The following is a 14,200-nucleotide window of genomic DNA, read 5'->3' as shown; positions in this document are numbered from 1 at the left end:
AAGAGGGCCAAAAGGAAGCCAAATGGAAGTTTTTTCCACAAGATGAGGACTTTTCCACGTGAATATTGAGCAAGAAACTCAATTTAACATGATCTGCTCTGATAAAGGGGCTCTGATAAAATTACTTTGTCACACAGTTTTATTCATGTTTTAAATTAGTGTTTTAGCTTTTTAATAATTATAATTTAGCATGAATATTACAAGAGGCTATGGCTCAGTGGGTAGAGCATATATTTTGCATTCAGACAGTCCCCAGCGTTTTCCGTTCAAAAAAGAATAGGGTAGTATGTAAGTGAAAGACCTTTTCCTGAGACTTACTGCTACTCAAAGACCCTAGCTCTGTCAATTTGAATAGGCAGTCTTCAGCAATGCACAGTTTTGCAAAAACCCAATTTATCGGGCATTCATGTCTGTTCGGCATGAACCGCACAGGCTGAGTGATTGACTCATGTCTGACCAATATCTTCAACCATGACAGCCCTGTTCACAAATTATGGTGAATGCATGTTCTGCCCCTTCCCTCAAAAGACTTTCAAAGTGGTTTCCACATTCCCATCAGGCATAAAAAGCAGGAGGGTACAACTCAGACAGCTGTTTTGAATTGTCCTCAGTAAAAGTTTCACTTGAGGCTTTCTTGAGGAGTTCTTTTTTGGGTTTTATATGGAAACGAGCTAACATCTTTGTCTGGGGAAACCTGAACTCTCCTAATGAGGCAGCAGCCAGGCAGTGTCTCCCCATCAGTGTCAATCCAGCACTTCCCTGAGTATATGTGGACCAGATAGAAGAACCAACCGTGCTGCACTGCCACCAGGCAGCAACACGTTGGTCCAGGGTTTGGCCAATCTCCACACTTGGGCTGCTTCTGATAACGGAAGTGGAGGAAAGCACCCTCTTGACAGCCTGGCTGAAGTAGAAGCAGAGATCAGCAGAATGAAGCTGGGACAGAATGTGGCTCAGCAGGCAATATTGGCCACTAGGCTGGAGGGAGACAGAACAAGAGCTGCACACCGCCATCTTGAAACTCTGGTCATGTGAGGCATTGGGTGTTGGTGTCTCATGTTCTATCCATATACAGTTACTTGATTTTTCTTTATATGTGCATTGAGTAATTCTCATGTTACATTCAGTGTTTGTACAGCTGGACATGTGATTCAAACCCCACATTAATCCAGGTTCTGGTCCCTGTTTTCTTCTATAAAGTTGGCTGTCTTACAAACAGACATAACATACATATATGCAAGCCAAACTTGTATTCCCTCTAACATGTGAATAGGGCTGGTATGTTATTTTAACTAGTAGTGGCAGAATAGGTGTCTACGGAAAACTAGCTTCCTTTTCATATAATAATTCTTAGAATTTTAGAAAAAATAGAAAGATTTCTTCTCTAGAATAAGTGGTAGTAATTTTAGGAAAGCTAAAAATGCTTATTGCTGAAGAATGGTTATTATTGATATGGATTAATATTAAAGTTTAATTTTAGAATGCTAAATAGGAAATGCTAAGTATACATAAGTAATAAGGAGAGAAGAAAGAGTTTATAGTCATATATTATATCTTTTATTCTTTATGTAACCGATTTTCATTTTGTTTACATTACTCTTTGCACTGCTTACTCTAATATTACTACAATACTGTCCACTTTCTTTTTTTCTTTTTAATAAAATTTAATTTAAAAAATAGGGCTGGTAAGTTCGACAGTCAAACACATTTGCGAGGAAATTTGCAGTGTCCCTAGTTGTTATGAGGAAAATGTGAAAAAGGGGAGAATGATGTATTCTGCCATGAGCTCCTTAGAGGAAGGACAGGATTAAAATGTACTGAATAAAATAATAAATGTTTTAAAATCTACTCAGAATATTCTGATGAGCACTGAGTGTACTTACTGTCCTCTAGGTAGCATGAAATGTTCAGGGTGGTTGAGCAACAATTAGATGGAGAAAAGGGGGGTTGGTTGGAGGGGGGAGATTTAGGATCAGGGAAAATTCTCCAAGTATTTATTCCCCCACCTGTTATTTCTCCCAGGCCTCAACTTGTTTTACTTAATAACTAAAATCTGTCACTTGTGTTATTCTGCAGGCTGGTCAAATATTTATTTGATTCTATTTGCATGGGCCAGCTTGTGCTATTCATTTGCAATTTCATTAAAGTCAGATTAAAAATCAAACCAGTGCCAAATGCTCAGCTTCCCCTTGGTATAGCCTGCACTTCATTTGAGAAATTATTGGACCTTAGTTGAATGTTATCATTTCTGTGATACACAACAGCAACAGCAATAAATGTTGTGCAGGAGATACACGGCGTTCTTTCAAGCGCTTAAAAACACATCGCCTCTCAAACATAACTCTTTAATTGAAGCGCAGAGCACTGGAAATGATTAACATTTCATCTGGCTGAGCTCAGTGTGTGCTTTTATTCTAGTTTATCATTTTCTAGGGACTTACGCCTTTGGGAAGAAAGATGTATTTGGGCTTGTTTGCCTTCTGCAATCTTGAAATGATAAAAGGTTGAATTTAACAGTTGGATTTCAATGTTACTAAACTGTATGCTCTGAAAGGTGCTGGAGTGAACAGAAGTCAGTGTTCATAATGATCAAATAAGGAAAAAGGAACATATTGGAATAATCCACTAATTACTACAGCTGGATAATTTCTGTCCACTTCAGTAACACTCGCTTCTGTGGACTGCACCAACCTTTCTTAGGGGATTTTATTCTTTAGGGGAAACTTCAGTTGCTGCTTATGCTTGCATTCGACCCATTTAGTTCAACAGTGCTTAGCAAAATCAAGATTGTTGGGGAAGAAATAACCATGACAAAACCCGCGGGACTGCTGCCCAAAGCGGAAAATCCAAGTTGAGTTCCCCCATCCTGCTGTAATGCCTGATACAGCGTATCCTAATGCTTGTTTAATTGTGCATTTTTTTGTCCCAGCTGCTGCTGATGCCGCTGGGAATGAAGAAACTTCAAGTATAACGATGGGGTACACAGGATAAGCTGTTCCAACTTCTACAGAGGGAGAATTCAACATGGGGCTGTTGTTTGGGAAGACAACTGTGGTTTTTGCACTGTTTAATTATGTCCCTCAGTACTTTATATGTCCAGTAACAAAGTCTTAAATTACAATATACTAAAAGCAATTAACACTGACCGTTTGAGCTCTGGCTTGTCATACATCTTATCATCTCCCTCCCCTTAAAAGCAGTGGGGGTAATGTTCGATGTTAGTTAAAACAGATCACTCAGTGCTTTTAATCCCTATGGAGTAGTAGCTCCTTTTCCCCTTAAGACTCTTTGCCACAGCATTTTGGGGTTAGGGAAGAAAACTTGTTTTAATTAGACAAGCACCCTGTTAAGGGCCCGTTGAATCGAACTTTCATGTTCTTGACACTGTATGGAAATGCCTGCCCTTGTCTTTGCTACTGATTGTATTAATCTCACACTATGTAATCTGCCTTGAGTCTCAGTGAGAAAGGTGGACTATAAATGGACATAAATAAATAAATACAGGTTCTATGAACAGGGGCTCTGTCAGTTAAAGGAGCGGCCTGGAACCTGAACAGTAATCCTGTCAGTTGGGGAACCCCTGAATGCTGAGGCAACCTGTCTAGAGAAAAAAGAATCGATTCTCCCTTCAGTGTTTGTGTATGTTAACTGAGGCTTAGTTTCAACATGTCAACGTCCACTGGGAAAATTTATAATCTCTGGGGAGTGAAGCTGAAAGCCAGTTGTACATTCTATATGAAACTATTCCACACAAAACGTTTACCTTGTTACACAACTTATTTTCTGTAAATAAATCTCCGTTGTTCATCACCATCTGTGTCTTGTCTGTCCAGTTAAATAGCAGTAAAAAAGGGTTTATACTTACCTCATCATTTAGTACACTATTCTAGTAGGGTACCAAAAGAGAGCCTTTAGGGAGCACAAAGTTGACACACTGCCAAATAGTTAGTCAAACGTTGTGTCTTCCTTTTTTACTGATTGCGGGTGTCTGGGGTTTATACAAATAAAAAGAGAGACCAGAAAGTGTAGGAGTGGACAGACTTCAGTCCAGATGGCAGTTACCTCAGAAGCCTCCCTCTCTCCTCCCCTCACCCATCGTAGCTGCCACAGCCTATCATACATCTTATCATCCCTCCCACCTCCATTAAAAGCAGTGGGGGCAACATTCGGTGTTAGTTATTCAGATCACTCCATGCTTTCAATCGGTAGATCCTCCTTCCCTTGTATGCAATCTCTGTACATTTTGATACATGGAAACAGCATGGTTGCAGATAAAAGTAGGTGAGCCTGCTGCTGAAAGTAGAAACAGCAAGTGATAAAGTGTGTGAGCTATTTAGGTTTTAAAGCCAGTCCCCTACCCCCAGCTCTAAAATGTCTAGAACAGGAAAGCGGGGAGTGTTGTCAGAAGACCAGAAGTAAAATGTTCTGTCCCTTTAATTGCAAACGGCAGCTGTAGAAATGGGAAGGTGAAGCTTTTCATGTCATGCAGGTAAATATCATCTCCTAGTAAATAGCATATCTACTGAAGGGATAACATGTTTTTTTCCTCTTCAGGCAGGCAGCTGGTAACCCTATGAAAGGGCAGACTGTGGCCTTCTCAACCTTGTATTCTTTCTGTGTTTATGGTCTTTTAAGGTGTATCTATGGGGGTGGCGGACTGGGTATCTGTGAAGATTAAAGAACTGGGGATAAATTCCCTGTGTGGTCCTCAATCCTATTATCCTGTTATCAAGAAAGGATTTGTAACAAATCTCTTTCTACAGATGTTCTAATAGGATGGAAAACTGGGTCAGATGCTCTGCTTCCATACCATCTGCTTTACACTATAGTATTGATAACAGGCAGTCACTGTTACTATGGGTGGAGGTAATTTACAGCAACTATGGCGATACTCTAGAAAATATGGCAAAAATTAGTCTACAGAACTCCCTTGCAAAGCTGCATATGCACACCATTGGACGTTGTGCTATTGTTGGGCTAATAGCAATCATTTGATACTGAATGTTCACACAGGAACTTCCAGTTGTGAAAAATTACTGTAGTCCTACTTATGGAATGTCAAATGAACAAATTCCAAAGAAATTGTTCACAAAAGAACACAGGTGTTTATCATAACAAATCATTTATGCAATAGCCTTTGATGGTAAATTCCAAGGAGGTAGCCAAAAACAATAAGGAAACTTGTGGTACTTTAAAGACTAGCAGATTTATGGTAGCAAAAGCTTTCATGGACTGGAACTCTCTTTGTCAGATGCATGAAGTCTATCTTTATCTTTATCTGTCTATCTTAGGCTACACTGTTTATATTTTTCTCTGTACCCTTATTGTACCTGGTATATCTGTGGTGAAATGCCTTCACCTCAAGATTAGTGTCTAACTTGGCAATCCTAAAGATAATTTTTGGGTTTGTACTCTGTAATAAATAATAACAACAACAACAACATTCAATTTATACACCGCCCTTCAGGACAACTTAATGCCCACTCAGAGTGGTTTATAAAGTATGTCATTATTATCCACACAACAAAACACCCTGTGAGGTGGGTGGGGCTGAGAGAGCTCTGGAAGAGCTGTGACTCACCCAAGGTCGCTCAGCTGGCTTCAAGTGAAGGAGTGGGGAATCAAACCCGGCTCTCCAGATTAGAGTCCTGTGCTCTTAACCACTACACCAAACTGGCTCTGTACAGGGACAAAAGCTATTAGGGATTCTTTGGTGACTAGAAGGAGGAAAGTGGCTTTTGTAGGGGGTCACCTTAGAGCCAGTGCCATAAAAATGCACATGACCCTGGTTGGAGATGTACAACAGGCAGCCAGAGTCACCCCTGCACTATAAAGTCATATGGAAGAGTAAGAGTGGCAATAGGAAAGCCTCACTGTGCAGGTGACCCAGACCCATTGTGTAACTGCCTCTCTCCTGCACCAGGGAGAAGCAAGTGCTTGAGAACCTCCCATTCCTCACAATATCTAGTATGTATGTATGTGTCGGAATGGTTACAAAGTTAGAGTAGCACTGGCAAGAGCAATGTTCAAATTCCCATTGACCGTGATGCTCGCTAGGTGGTCTTAGGCCAGGAGCTGTCTCTTAACCTAATTCACCCCACAGGGCTATTGTGAAGACTAAATGGGAGAGACCTTGCATGTTGCCACAAGCTCCTTGGAAGAAAGGCAGGATAAAATGGAGTAATCATATATCCATCAACTAAAGAAGTGGGCTGTAGTCCATGAAAGCTTACCCACAATAAATCTTGGTCTTTATAATGCCCCATCTTGTTTTTATTGATAAGGAAATAACTCCACTGGAAAGTCTGTCTATATCCAGGATTTGTTTTGGAATGCTTTGATGATATATCAGATGAATCTTCCTCTGCTCTGAATCAATCAGACTCTCTATGCCCAATCCTGCGGTGTACTGAACTAGGGTTTCCAGCCTCCAGGTGGTAGCTGGAGATCTCCTGGAATTACAACTGATCTCCAGGCCAGAGAGATCACTTCCCCTGGAGAACATGGCTGCTTTGGAGGGTGGATTTTATGGCATTATACCTTGCTGAGTCCCTCCGATCCCTAATCCCCACCCTCTCCAGGCTCCACCCCCAAAATCTCCAGGAATCTCCCAACCTAGAGCTGGAAAGCCTATATTGAACTCTTTCCTCCTCACTCCCCCCACCTTATTCCCAAAGCCAAAACAGACAACCTTACCCTGTTAGTGTTCCCAACATGTTGACTTCCTTCCTTGGGTTTGTTTAGTTGATATTTACTGATACTGGATTTTTCACACCCTCCTAATGCCAATGTATCTGACTTTCTTATTAAATTAACATGGTTGTTAGAAACTTACCAAATCCTTCTTACTTATTGAGTTAGTTCTCGGCATTGTTGTGTACAAAGTAACAATGCCATACATAATTTATTCTATGTTGTTGTTTTTTTCAGGGCACTTAACACATTGGCTTCTAAAACCACCAATTCATAGTGGTACAAAAAGGCAGTACAACAATGATGTTTCCAGGAACTGATGCTGATACCAATGTTTCTTTTCTTCAGTACAGACAATTTTTTCACATGAGGATTATCCTGGGATGCTCCAATTGACTTTGAACTAGTTTTGATGTTCTTGGTTGGCCAGTTTGTGCTATTTTACCCCCTATCTTCCAGCCTTTTGAGCATCATATTTGTTCTTGCCCATTTTATGCTACTTTGTCAACTGCTTCACTGTTTGATTTACACCATTTCCAAAATCCAAGTAATCTATCATTTATGTTTCCTTTGGAAATCATTGTATTCCATGAAGTCAGCCAGATCTGAGCTGGGGTTGTGTAACCTTCCTATTCAATGGATACAATTTGCTGAATTGTTTCTTGCTGATGCCGTATATGAGAATTCCATCTCATTGTTGGCAATGAAGGAGATTGACCACGCAATACTAAGCAGAGTTAAAGAGCCACATGTCTAGTAGATTAGACATGGCCTGTACTGGCCCCAGAGAGGGGGGAGAAAATTTGTGTTCTGGACTGGGATGGTGGTGGGATTTATTACTGTCATGTTATTTAAAAACAAAAGGGCATGTTGCTGGTCAGAAGTGAAATGTCTCTCATTTCTTTTTGTTTTCCTATCCTACTAATTTGGAGTAACATGTTTCCCGTGGGTAGGGTTTCTGAACTTCCAGGGCAATATTGAGAGTAATAAAACAAAAATAAGATATGCTTTATTAGAAACTCAAGCTCATAATGAGGAAATTGAAAATAGCATTCTACATGATTTGTTGACAGAACTGCCAACCCTTGCCTCTAGAATGCACAGTATAAATTTGCTATGTGGGTGTTCTACAGCAATTGTAGTATTTGTAAAGATTTCATATGTGATCTAACCATTATGTACAGAGTCTCTTTATCAGTGCCAGGGGTCATGAATGCTGTGTGCTGCTAGCACAGTCTCCTCAGTTAGATTGAACCATATGGAAAGTGGTTTCCCACTGTTTCATATGATTCATGGAGCACTTATATACAACGACTTGTGGCAAACGATTACCTCCATTATTTATTTACTTTATTTATGCCCCATCTTTCTCCTCTAATGGGGGCCCAGAGCAGCTTCCATTGTTCTTCTTTCCTCCCATTTTTCCTCACAACAATCCCATGAGGCTGAGTGTGTATGACTGGCTCAAAGTCCCACTGCAAGTTCCCGTGCCAAAGTGGGGATTTGAATCTGGGTCTGGGTCTCCTAGATCCTACTCCAACAGTCTAACCACTAAACAACACTGGGGCTCAAAAGTGGTGGCATGGGAGATTAGTCAAGTTCAGTAGAAGCATCACAAATCAGAAACTTTCAAATAATATACTCAGGGCTTTTTTTCAGCAGGAATGTGGTGGAATGGAGTTCCGGAACCTCTTGAAAATGGTCACATGGCTGGTGGCCCCGCCCCCTGATCTCCAGACAGAGGGGAGTTTAGATTGCCCTCTGTGCCGAGGGCAATCTAAACTCCCCTCTGTCTGGAGTTTAGGGGGTGGGGCCACCAGCCATGTGACCATTTTCTCCAAGGGCAACCCACTGAGTTCCACCACCTCTTTTCCCAGAAAAAGCCCTGAATATACTGAAGAAGAAGCTACAACAAAAAGCAGAAGTGACTTCAAAAGATTTTAAGTTCTTTCTTTCAATTGTTTCCTTCGTTTTAAAGCCACCAAAGCATATGACAATATTTTCAAAAAAATTTGTGATCATGATGAAATCTAGACTCTTTATTTGAAATATATTGACTTTGTATGTTTAGTTAAACATTAGTGAGGCAATTAACAAAAATGGAAATAAACATTAAAAAGTAAAAAAAAATTTAAAGTAGCAGAAAAATAGCTCTTGAAGCAAGGAGAGGATTTAGAATCTGAAGGGGGGAATGGGAAGGAGGGAGTGAGCGCAGCCATTGTAGCTGTTCAGAGAGAGCTGCGACCGAGACGCAGGGGGGGAAGAAGACCTGATCCTGACTGTAGTTCGTATTTTATAAGATCTACCAATCTAATAGCATATTAGAAAGTTTAACTCTAAATAATTGTATTATGAAGGGAATGCAATACTTGTAGATGTAGTGTGTGTTTTTAATAGGTTGTTTCTTTCCTTTCCCCCTGTTCCCTTTTTCCCTTTTGTAGTTTTTGATGTTAGTAATTAAAAATAAAAAATTTATAAAAAAGAAAAGAAAAATAGCTCTCGAAGAACTACAGCAATATCATATCAACAACAATATCTCAGTATAAAGAACAGCATACAATTGCAATATAGAACATCCCAGTACAAAAACTAACCAAAACCCCAATCATTTCCAAAAGAGATACTATTTTTAAAATAGAAAGATTTTACTCAGGTCTGTTCTAAATCAGAGACTGCCAATGAAATTCTAAGAGTTATCAAATGGAGCAAATTAGACAAACATCCACTTCTTCCAGTTGCTCTCCTAATATCACAGGAAGTACAGAAAATAACCAAGAATCCATTTCAAAGCCTTTCAAAATGCTTTTTGCAGATGCCACTTACTTATGTTTCCATGAGATAGCATACAGTGAACACAGAGAATGTAAACCCAAGTTTCTATTTCTGCTTATCAGGACAAAGCTGATTGTAACCATCTGTCCCAAAATGGGATTAAAAAACAGGATGGCTTCTGTGGCTGCAAGGCAAGCCTGCCCCAAGATCTACATGTTCTGAAAAAAATGTTCATTTGCACAGGGTGTTCTGATTTTTGAAAGAGTCAAATATAAAGAGATTTCTGAAGAAAATTAAGCATAAAGAAATATCCCAAACCTTTATCAAGTTGTAACCAGTTGTTTTGAATGAGGGGATAGAAGATTCTTAGTATGGCATTGAATGAATCAAAGGCTGTAACTCTTCCATGGGTGTAAGCCCCATTGAATAAGATGGGATTTACTTCAGAATAACCTGTTTAGGATGGCTATGTACATTTTTTTTTAAAAAGCAGTACATTTAATATTTGTTGGGGCCACTTTTGTCTGGTTGCACTGTTATCAAACAGGTCGAAAGGTCACCTTTTTAAAAAGGGCAGGATTGTGCTTCTGGTATGTATATATACACCATTCATTTAATTGTTCATAACAAGAATCTCCAAGTGAGCGGGTAAGAAATAGAAGTACAGCTTCCACATCTAGCCTCAGACTTCTGATGCTGACCTCCCTCTAAACTTGCAGCTGAGTAGGACAAAAGGCAAGCATGGATCCTCCTGTAAGTTCCTGGCCTCTCCCCACAGCTCCTTTAACAGCACATCTGCTTGGCTTAGTAAGTGGGGGATTGCTGAAAGATTGATCTGGGAGTAGAAACAGCCACAGCTGTCTTTCCCCCATTATAACTGGACAGTTAAAGGGAAACATTCAGAGTATGAGATGGTTAACTTTAACAGAGTTTGTATCATGTCATGTCTGATCTGAAAGGAGACTTCCTCGCTCTGCCCTGATTTGTATTAGTACAGAGTTTGTTTCTCTGCAGAAAGCCCCTATTTTTTAAAAAAATCAGCAGTCTTAATTTTGTTCATCTCTAAGATGCCCCAAGACTCCTGTTTATTTTTACAATAGAATTTAAATGCCTCGAGTTCTCTATCCAGCTGCTTAGCAAGTGAATGTCTTCTTCAGCCACAACTACCACAGTGAGGCTTCTGTGTGAAATAAGAGGTGGACTGGTGAGCCTCAATTAATTGTGTAAATATTCAACAAAAAAAGAACCAGGGGAAATTGAATATTAAGGATAATAAAATCAATCTGCAGACCACAACCTCCTTCTTCGCTCCCCCAAACATGCTGTACTCCAAGAACCTGCTCTTCCATTCCTGGTTAGGAACTAAAAAGGAAGAAAAGTCCTGTGGAAACATTCAGCACTCTCTGATGGCATCTGAGGCATTACTACAAGCACAATTTACATATATGCCTTGACATTTAGGCCTGTCTCAGGCCTGTCACATACTGCTGAAAAGAAGGATCTCCAGACAACCACTCTGTTCTGGCATCCATGTGACTGATAACGTGTGAGCAGGGACATCAATCAGCCCGCACTTCCTGAGGCAAGTTTTTAGTTGATCAGATGCAAAGAAGGCTCTTTTAAAATTACACCAAAAGGGGAGTCTGAAGAAGCATTTTTTTTCAGTGCAGCATAACCCTTCCAAAATCCATCTTTGGACAGTCTTATTAAAGATACACGAATCCTCTTCCTCTTGAATCTAGTCACTCAAGTAGCCATGATTGGTCTACCATGTGTTTCCACAGAGAATACTAGCTGTCATGGGTAAAGCAGCCTTTGCAGAAGCTGTATAGGTGCTGATATACCACCTGGAAGCGTGGGTGGGTGGGCTGAGTGTGTTGGAGTGGAGAGATGTCATCATTACTTACAAATCGGTTGCAGAATACATCATTCAGGCATCATTCCGGTGTTATTTGCAGCCTGTCACACCTACGGTTGCCACCTGCTTTGGGGGGGGGGAAGTGTCCTGCCCCCTTAATAGAGGCGTTCTGGGCTTATTTACCTCCATGTCATGAAAAGCTTCAGCTGCCAATTTCCACAAGGTTTTTTTTTCTTAAGGGAGAGGATATTTTTCTCCATGTCTGTTGGCAGTCACACCTCCAGTGTAGTAACAGAAGGATAAGTAAAACCTTTCAATACAGTGAGTATGACAGCATATTAGGTCTGCAATCCTAAGTACATTTACAAGGGAGTAAATCCCATTGAGTTAAATGGAACTTATTTTTGAGTAAACATGCTCAGGCTGTAGGTTGTCCACCTCTCATTCATTTGACCTTCATAGCCCCCTAACCACTTCTTGCAATACCATCAGCAGGATAATATTTACACTTTCTGTTAGTGTCCCATACTTGTAACTATGGGCGGGGGGGGGGGGCTTGCCTCCCATTCATTCTTCCAAGGCCTCCTCAAAGCCACTTGCATGTCATCTTCCTCATCATAACTATTTTTCTGAGGTCTCAGTTTAGCAGTCATGGTTGTCCTGCTCCTGGCCAGCGCAAATGTAAGAAACTAAGAATGACTTTGCTCAGAGCGGGACCACAAGTGACGCCTGACACAGGTTGGACACTAGTCAGCTTCCCTCAAGTTTTGATGGGAAATGTAGGCATCCTGGTCTTGCAGCTTGACTCTCTAACTGCTGTCCAATGGACTTTTCAACTGTCACTTGTCCAACATTCCGCCAAGCTGCCTACATTTCCCATCAAAACTTGAGGGAAGCTGGCAAGTGTCCAACCTGTGTCAGGCGTCACTTGTGGTCCCGCTCTCAGTCTTATCAAGATCTATCTAGTCCAACATTTGATTTCTAAAAACACCTAGCCAGGTGCCACTGGCGGCTCCCAAGCATGATAAGAAGGTGATAACTAGAGATGGGCACAAACTGAAATATGAACCAAAGTTCATCACAAACCAGGCCAGTTCGTGGTTCACAAACCAGCAGTTCATGGGAGCACAAACCATGATGAATTTTAGCCCGGTTTGTTTGGTTCATATTTTGGTTCATCACTGCAGGCAGCCTGACACTGATCAATCAGTTTTGTAGGCAATGGGGGGAGGGGGGATAGGCTCTCCGCAGACCTTCTGCTGATGTTTCCACGAACTGAACAAACCGATTCGCGAACCAGGGCAACTTTGTGAAAGTTTGTGGTTCATGGTTCATGAAATGCGAAAAACCATGAACCACACAGTTCGGAATTTTCCTGGTTCGTGCTCATCTCTAGTGATAACCACTTCTGGCAATTAGAGATTGAATGAATATTTGCTTTGAATATTTAGAGATTGCTTTGAATATTTAGCTATTTTGACTAAAAACTATTGATAGACTTAGCTACCATTAAATTAATAGTTTCCAGGGACCCAGCAACATTTTGATCCAGTTTTAAAACTTCTTTTCTTGCATTGTGTTTAGAGTATTTGCTTCCTCCTTTTCACAGTCTCAAAACATAATTAGTTGAAAAAGATGGAGCTAGAAGCAGTGATTCTTGGTGTTTTGTAAAAAGAGGTTGCAAGGCAAGATCATATCCATCACCACATGTAAGTTGTCTTTGATACTGTCTGTGTAATTCTGTTCTGTGTAATTACATACCTGACTTGAGTCTGTGTTTTAAAAGGATCAAGCTACAGTATCTGGCTAGACTCTTAATAGGGGTTTTGTTGCTGTCTAGATCAGGCAGAGTTAATAACAAGTTGCTGGCTTGGAGACAGACTAGCTGAGTAAATTCCATTGGTGTGTTTTTTTATTATTGTTTCTGTACAAACTCTGAATATTAAGAATGCAATTGTATGCTCAGATGTAATTGTGTAGATTTCATTGAGACTTACCCTTAGAATAGGTTTTCAGCCTGAAGAAGGAATCTGAGCATACCTGAATCTCTAATTTAAACAACATTCAATTTATATTCCACCCTTCAGAGCATGTTAATGCCCACTCAGAGCAGTTTTCAAAGTGTGTTATTATTATCCTCACAAAAATCATCCTGTGAAGTGGGTGGGCCAAGAGAGCTCAGAGAAGCTGTGACAGATCCAAGGTCACCCAGCTGGCTTCAAGCAGAGGAGTGGGGAATCAAACCTGGCTCTCCAGATGACAGCCCTGCCGCTCTTAAACACAACACCAAGCTGGCATAATGCAAGTATCTTTCTAAGATCTGGCTTCTAGCCAAACCTAAGAATAAGCTGCAGTCGGTTCATAGTGCGCTGTCCACTGTATAATATTGGTGTGGCAGTGCTACTGGGTTTTAAAGTTTCCAGCAATCCCTAGAGCAGTCTGACATCACCTCTAAGTTTCCCCCCAAAATGGCATAACACCATTGCAGCGACAGCAATTTTTTTATAGTAATACCATGCCATTGCACTGATGATACCCACCATATCCCTTCCCCCTGACTCCTGCTGTTTGCCAACCTCTAGATGGCATTAGCAACTTTAACAGTAATGTTCTTAGTTTGCTCCTCTCCCATTGACAGGGCATCCCCTAGCTAGATGGTTGGGACTTCCTTTGATTTCCCCTAGGGTTTTTTTGTGTGTGTGTGTGCATCTCTCACTTCTAAAGAGGGCTTGTACAGGAGAACTTCCTGATCCATCAGGCCCCTCTCTCACACTGCAGCTCTTACTAGCACCAAAAATCTGCTGCCCTGTCTTACGTTATGGTAGGCCTGCCTCAGGATAATGAATTGATAACACAGATAACAAATAACAGGAAGTT

The sequence above is a fragment of the Eublepharis macularius genome, chromosome 8 (genome assembly GCF_028583425.1).
Source record: "Eublepharis macularius isolate TG4126 chromosome 8, MPM_Emac_v1.0, whole genome shotgun sequence".
NCBI classification, from domain to species: Eukaryota; Metazoa; Chordata; class Lepidosauria; order Squamata; family Eublepharidae; genus Eublepharis; species Eublepharis macularius.
The sequence above is the reverse complement of the archived record's forward strand: the minus strand, read 5'-3'. Positions refer to the sequence as shown.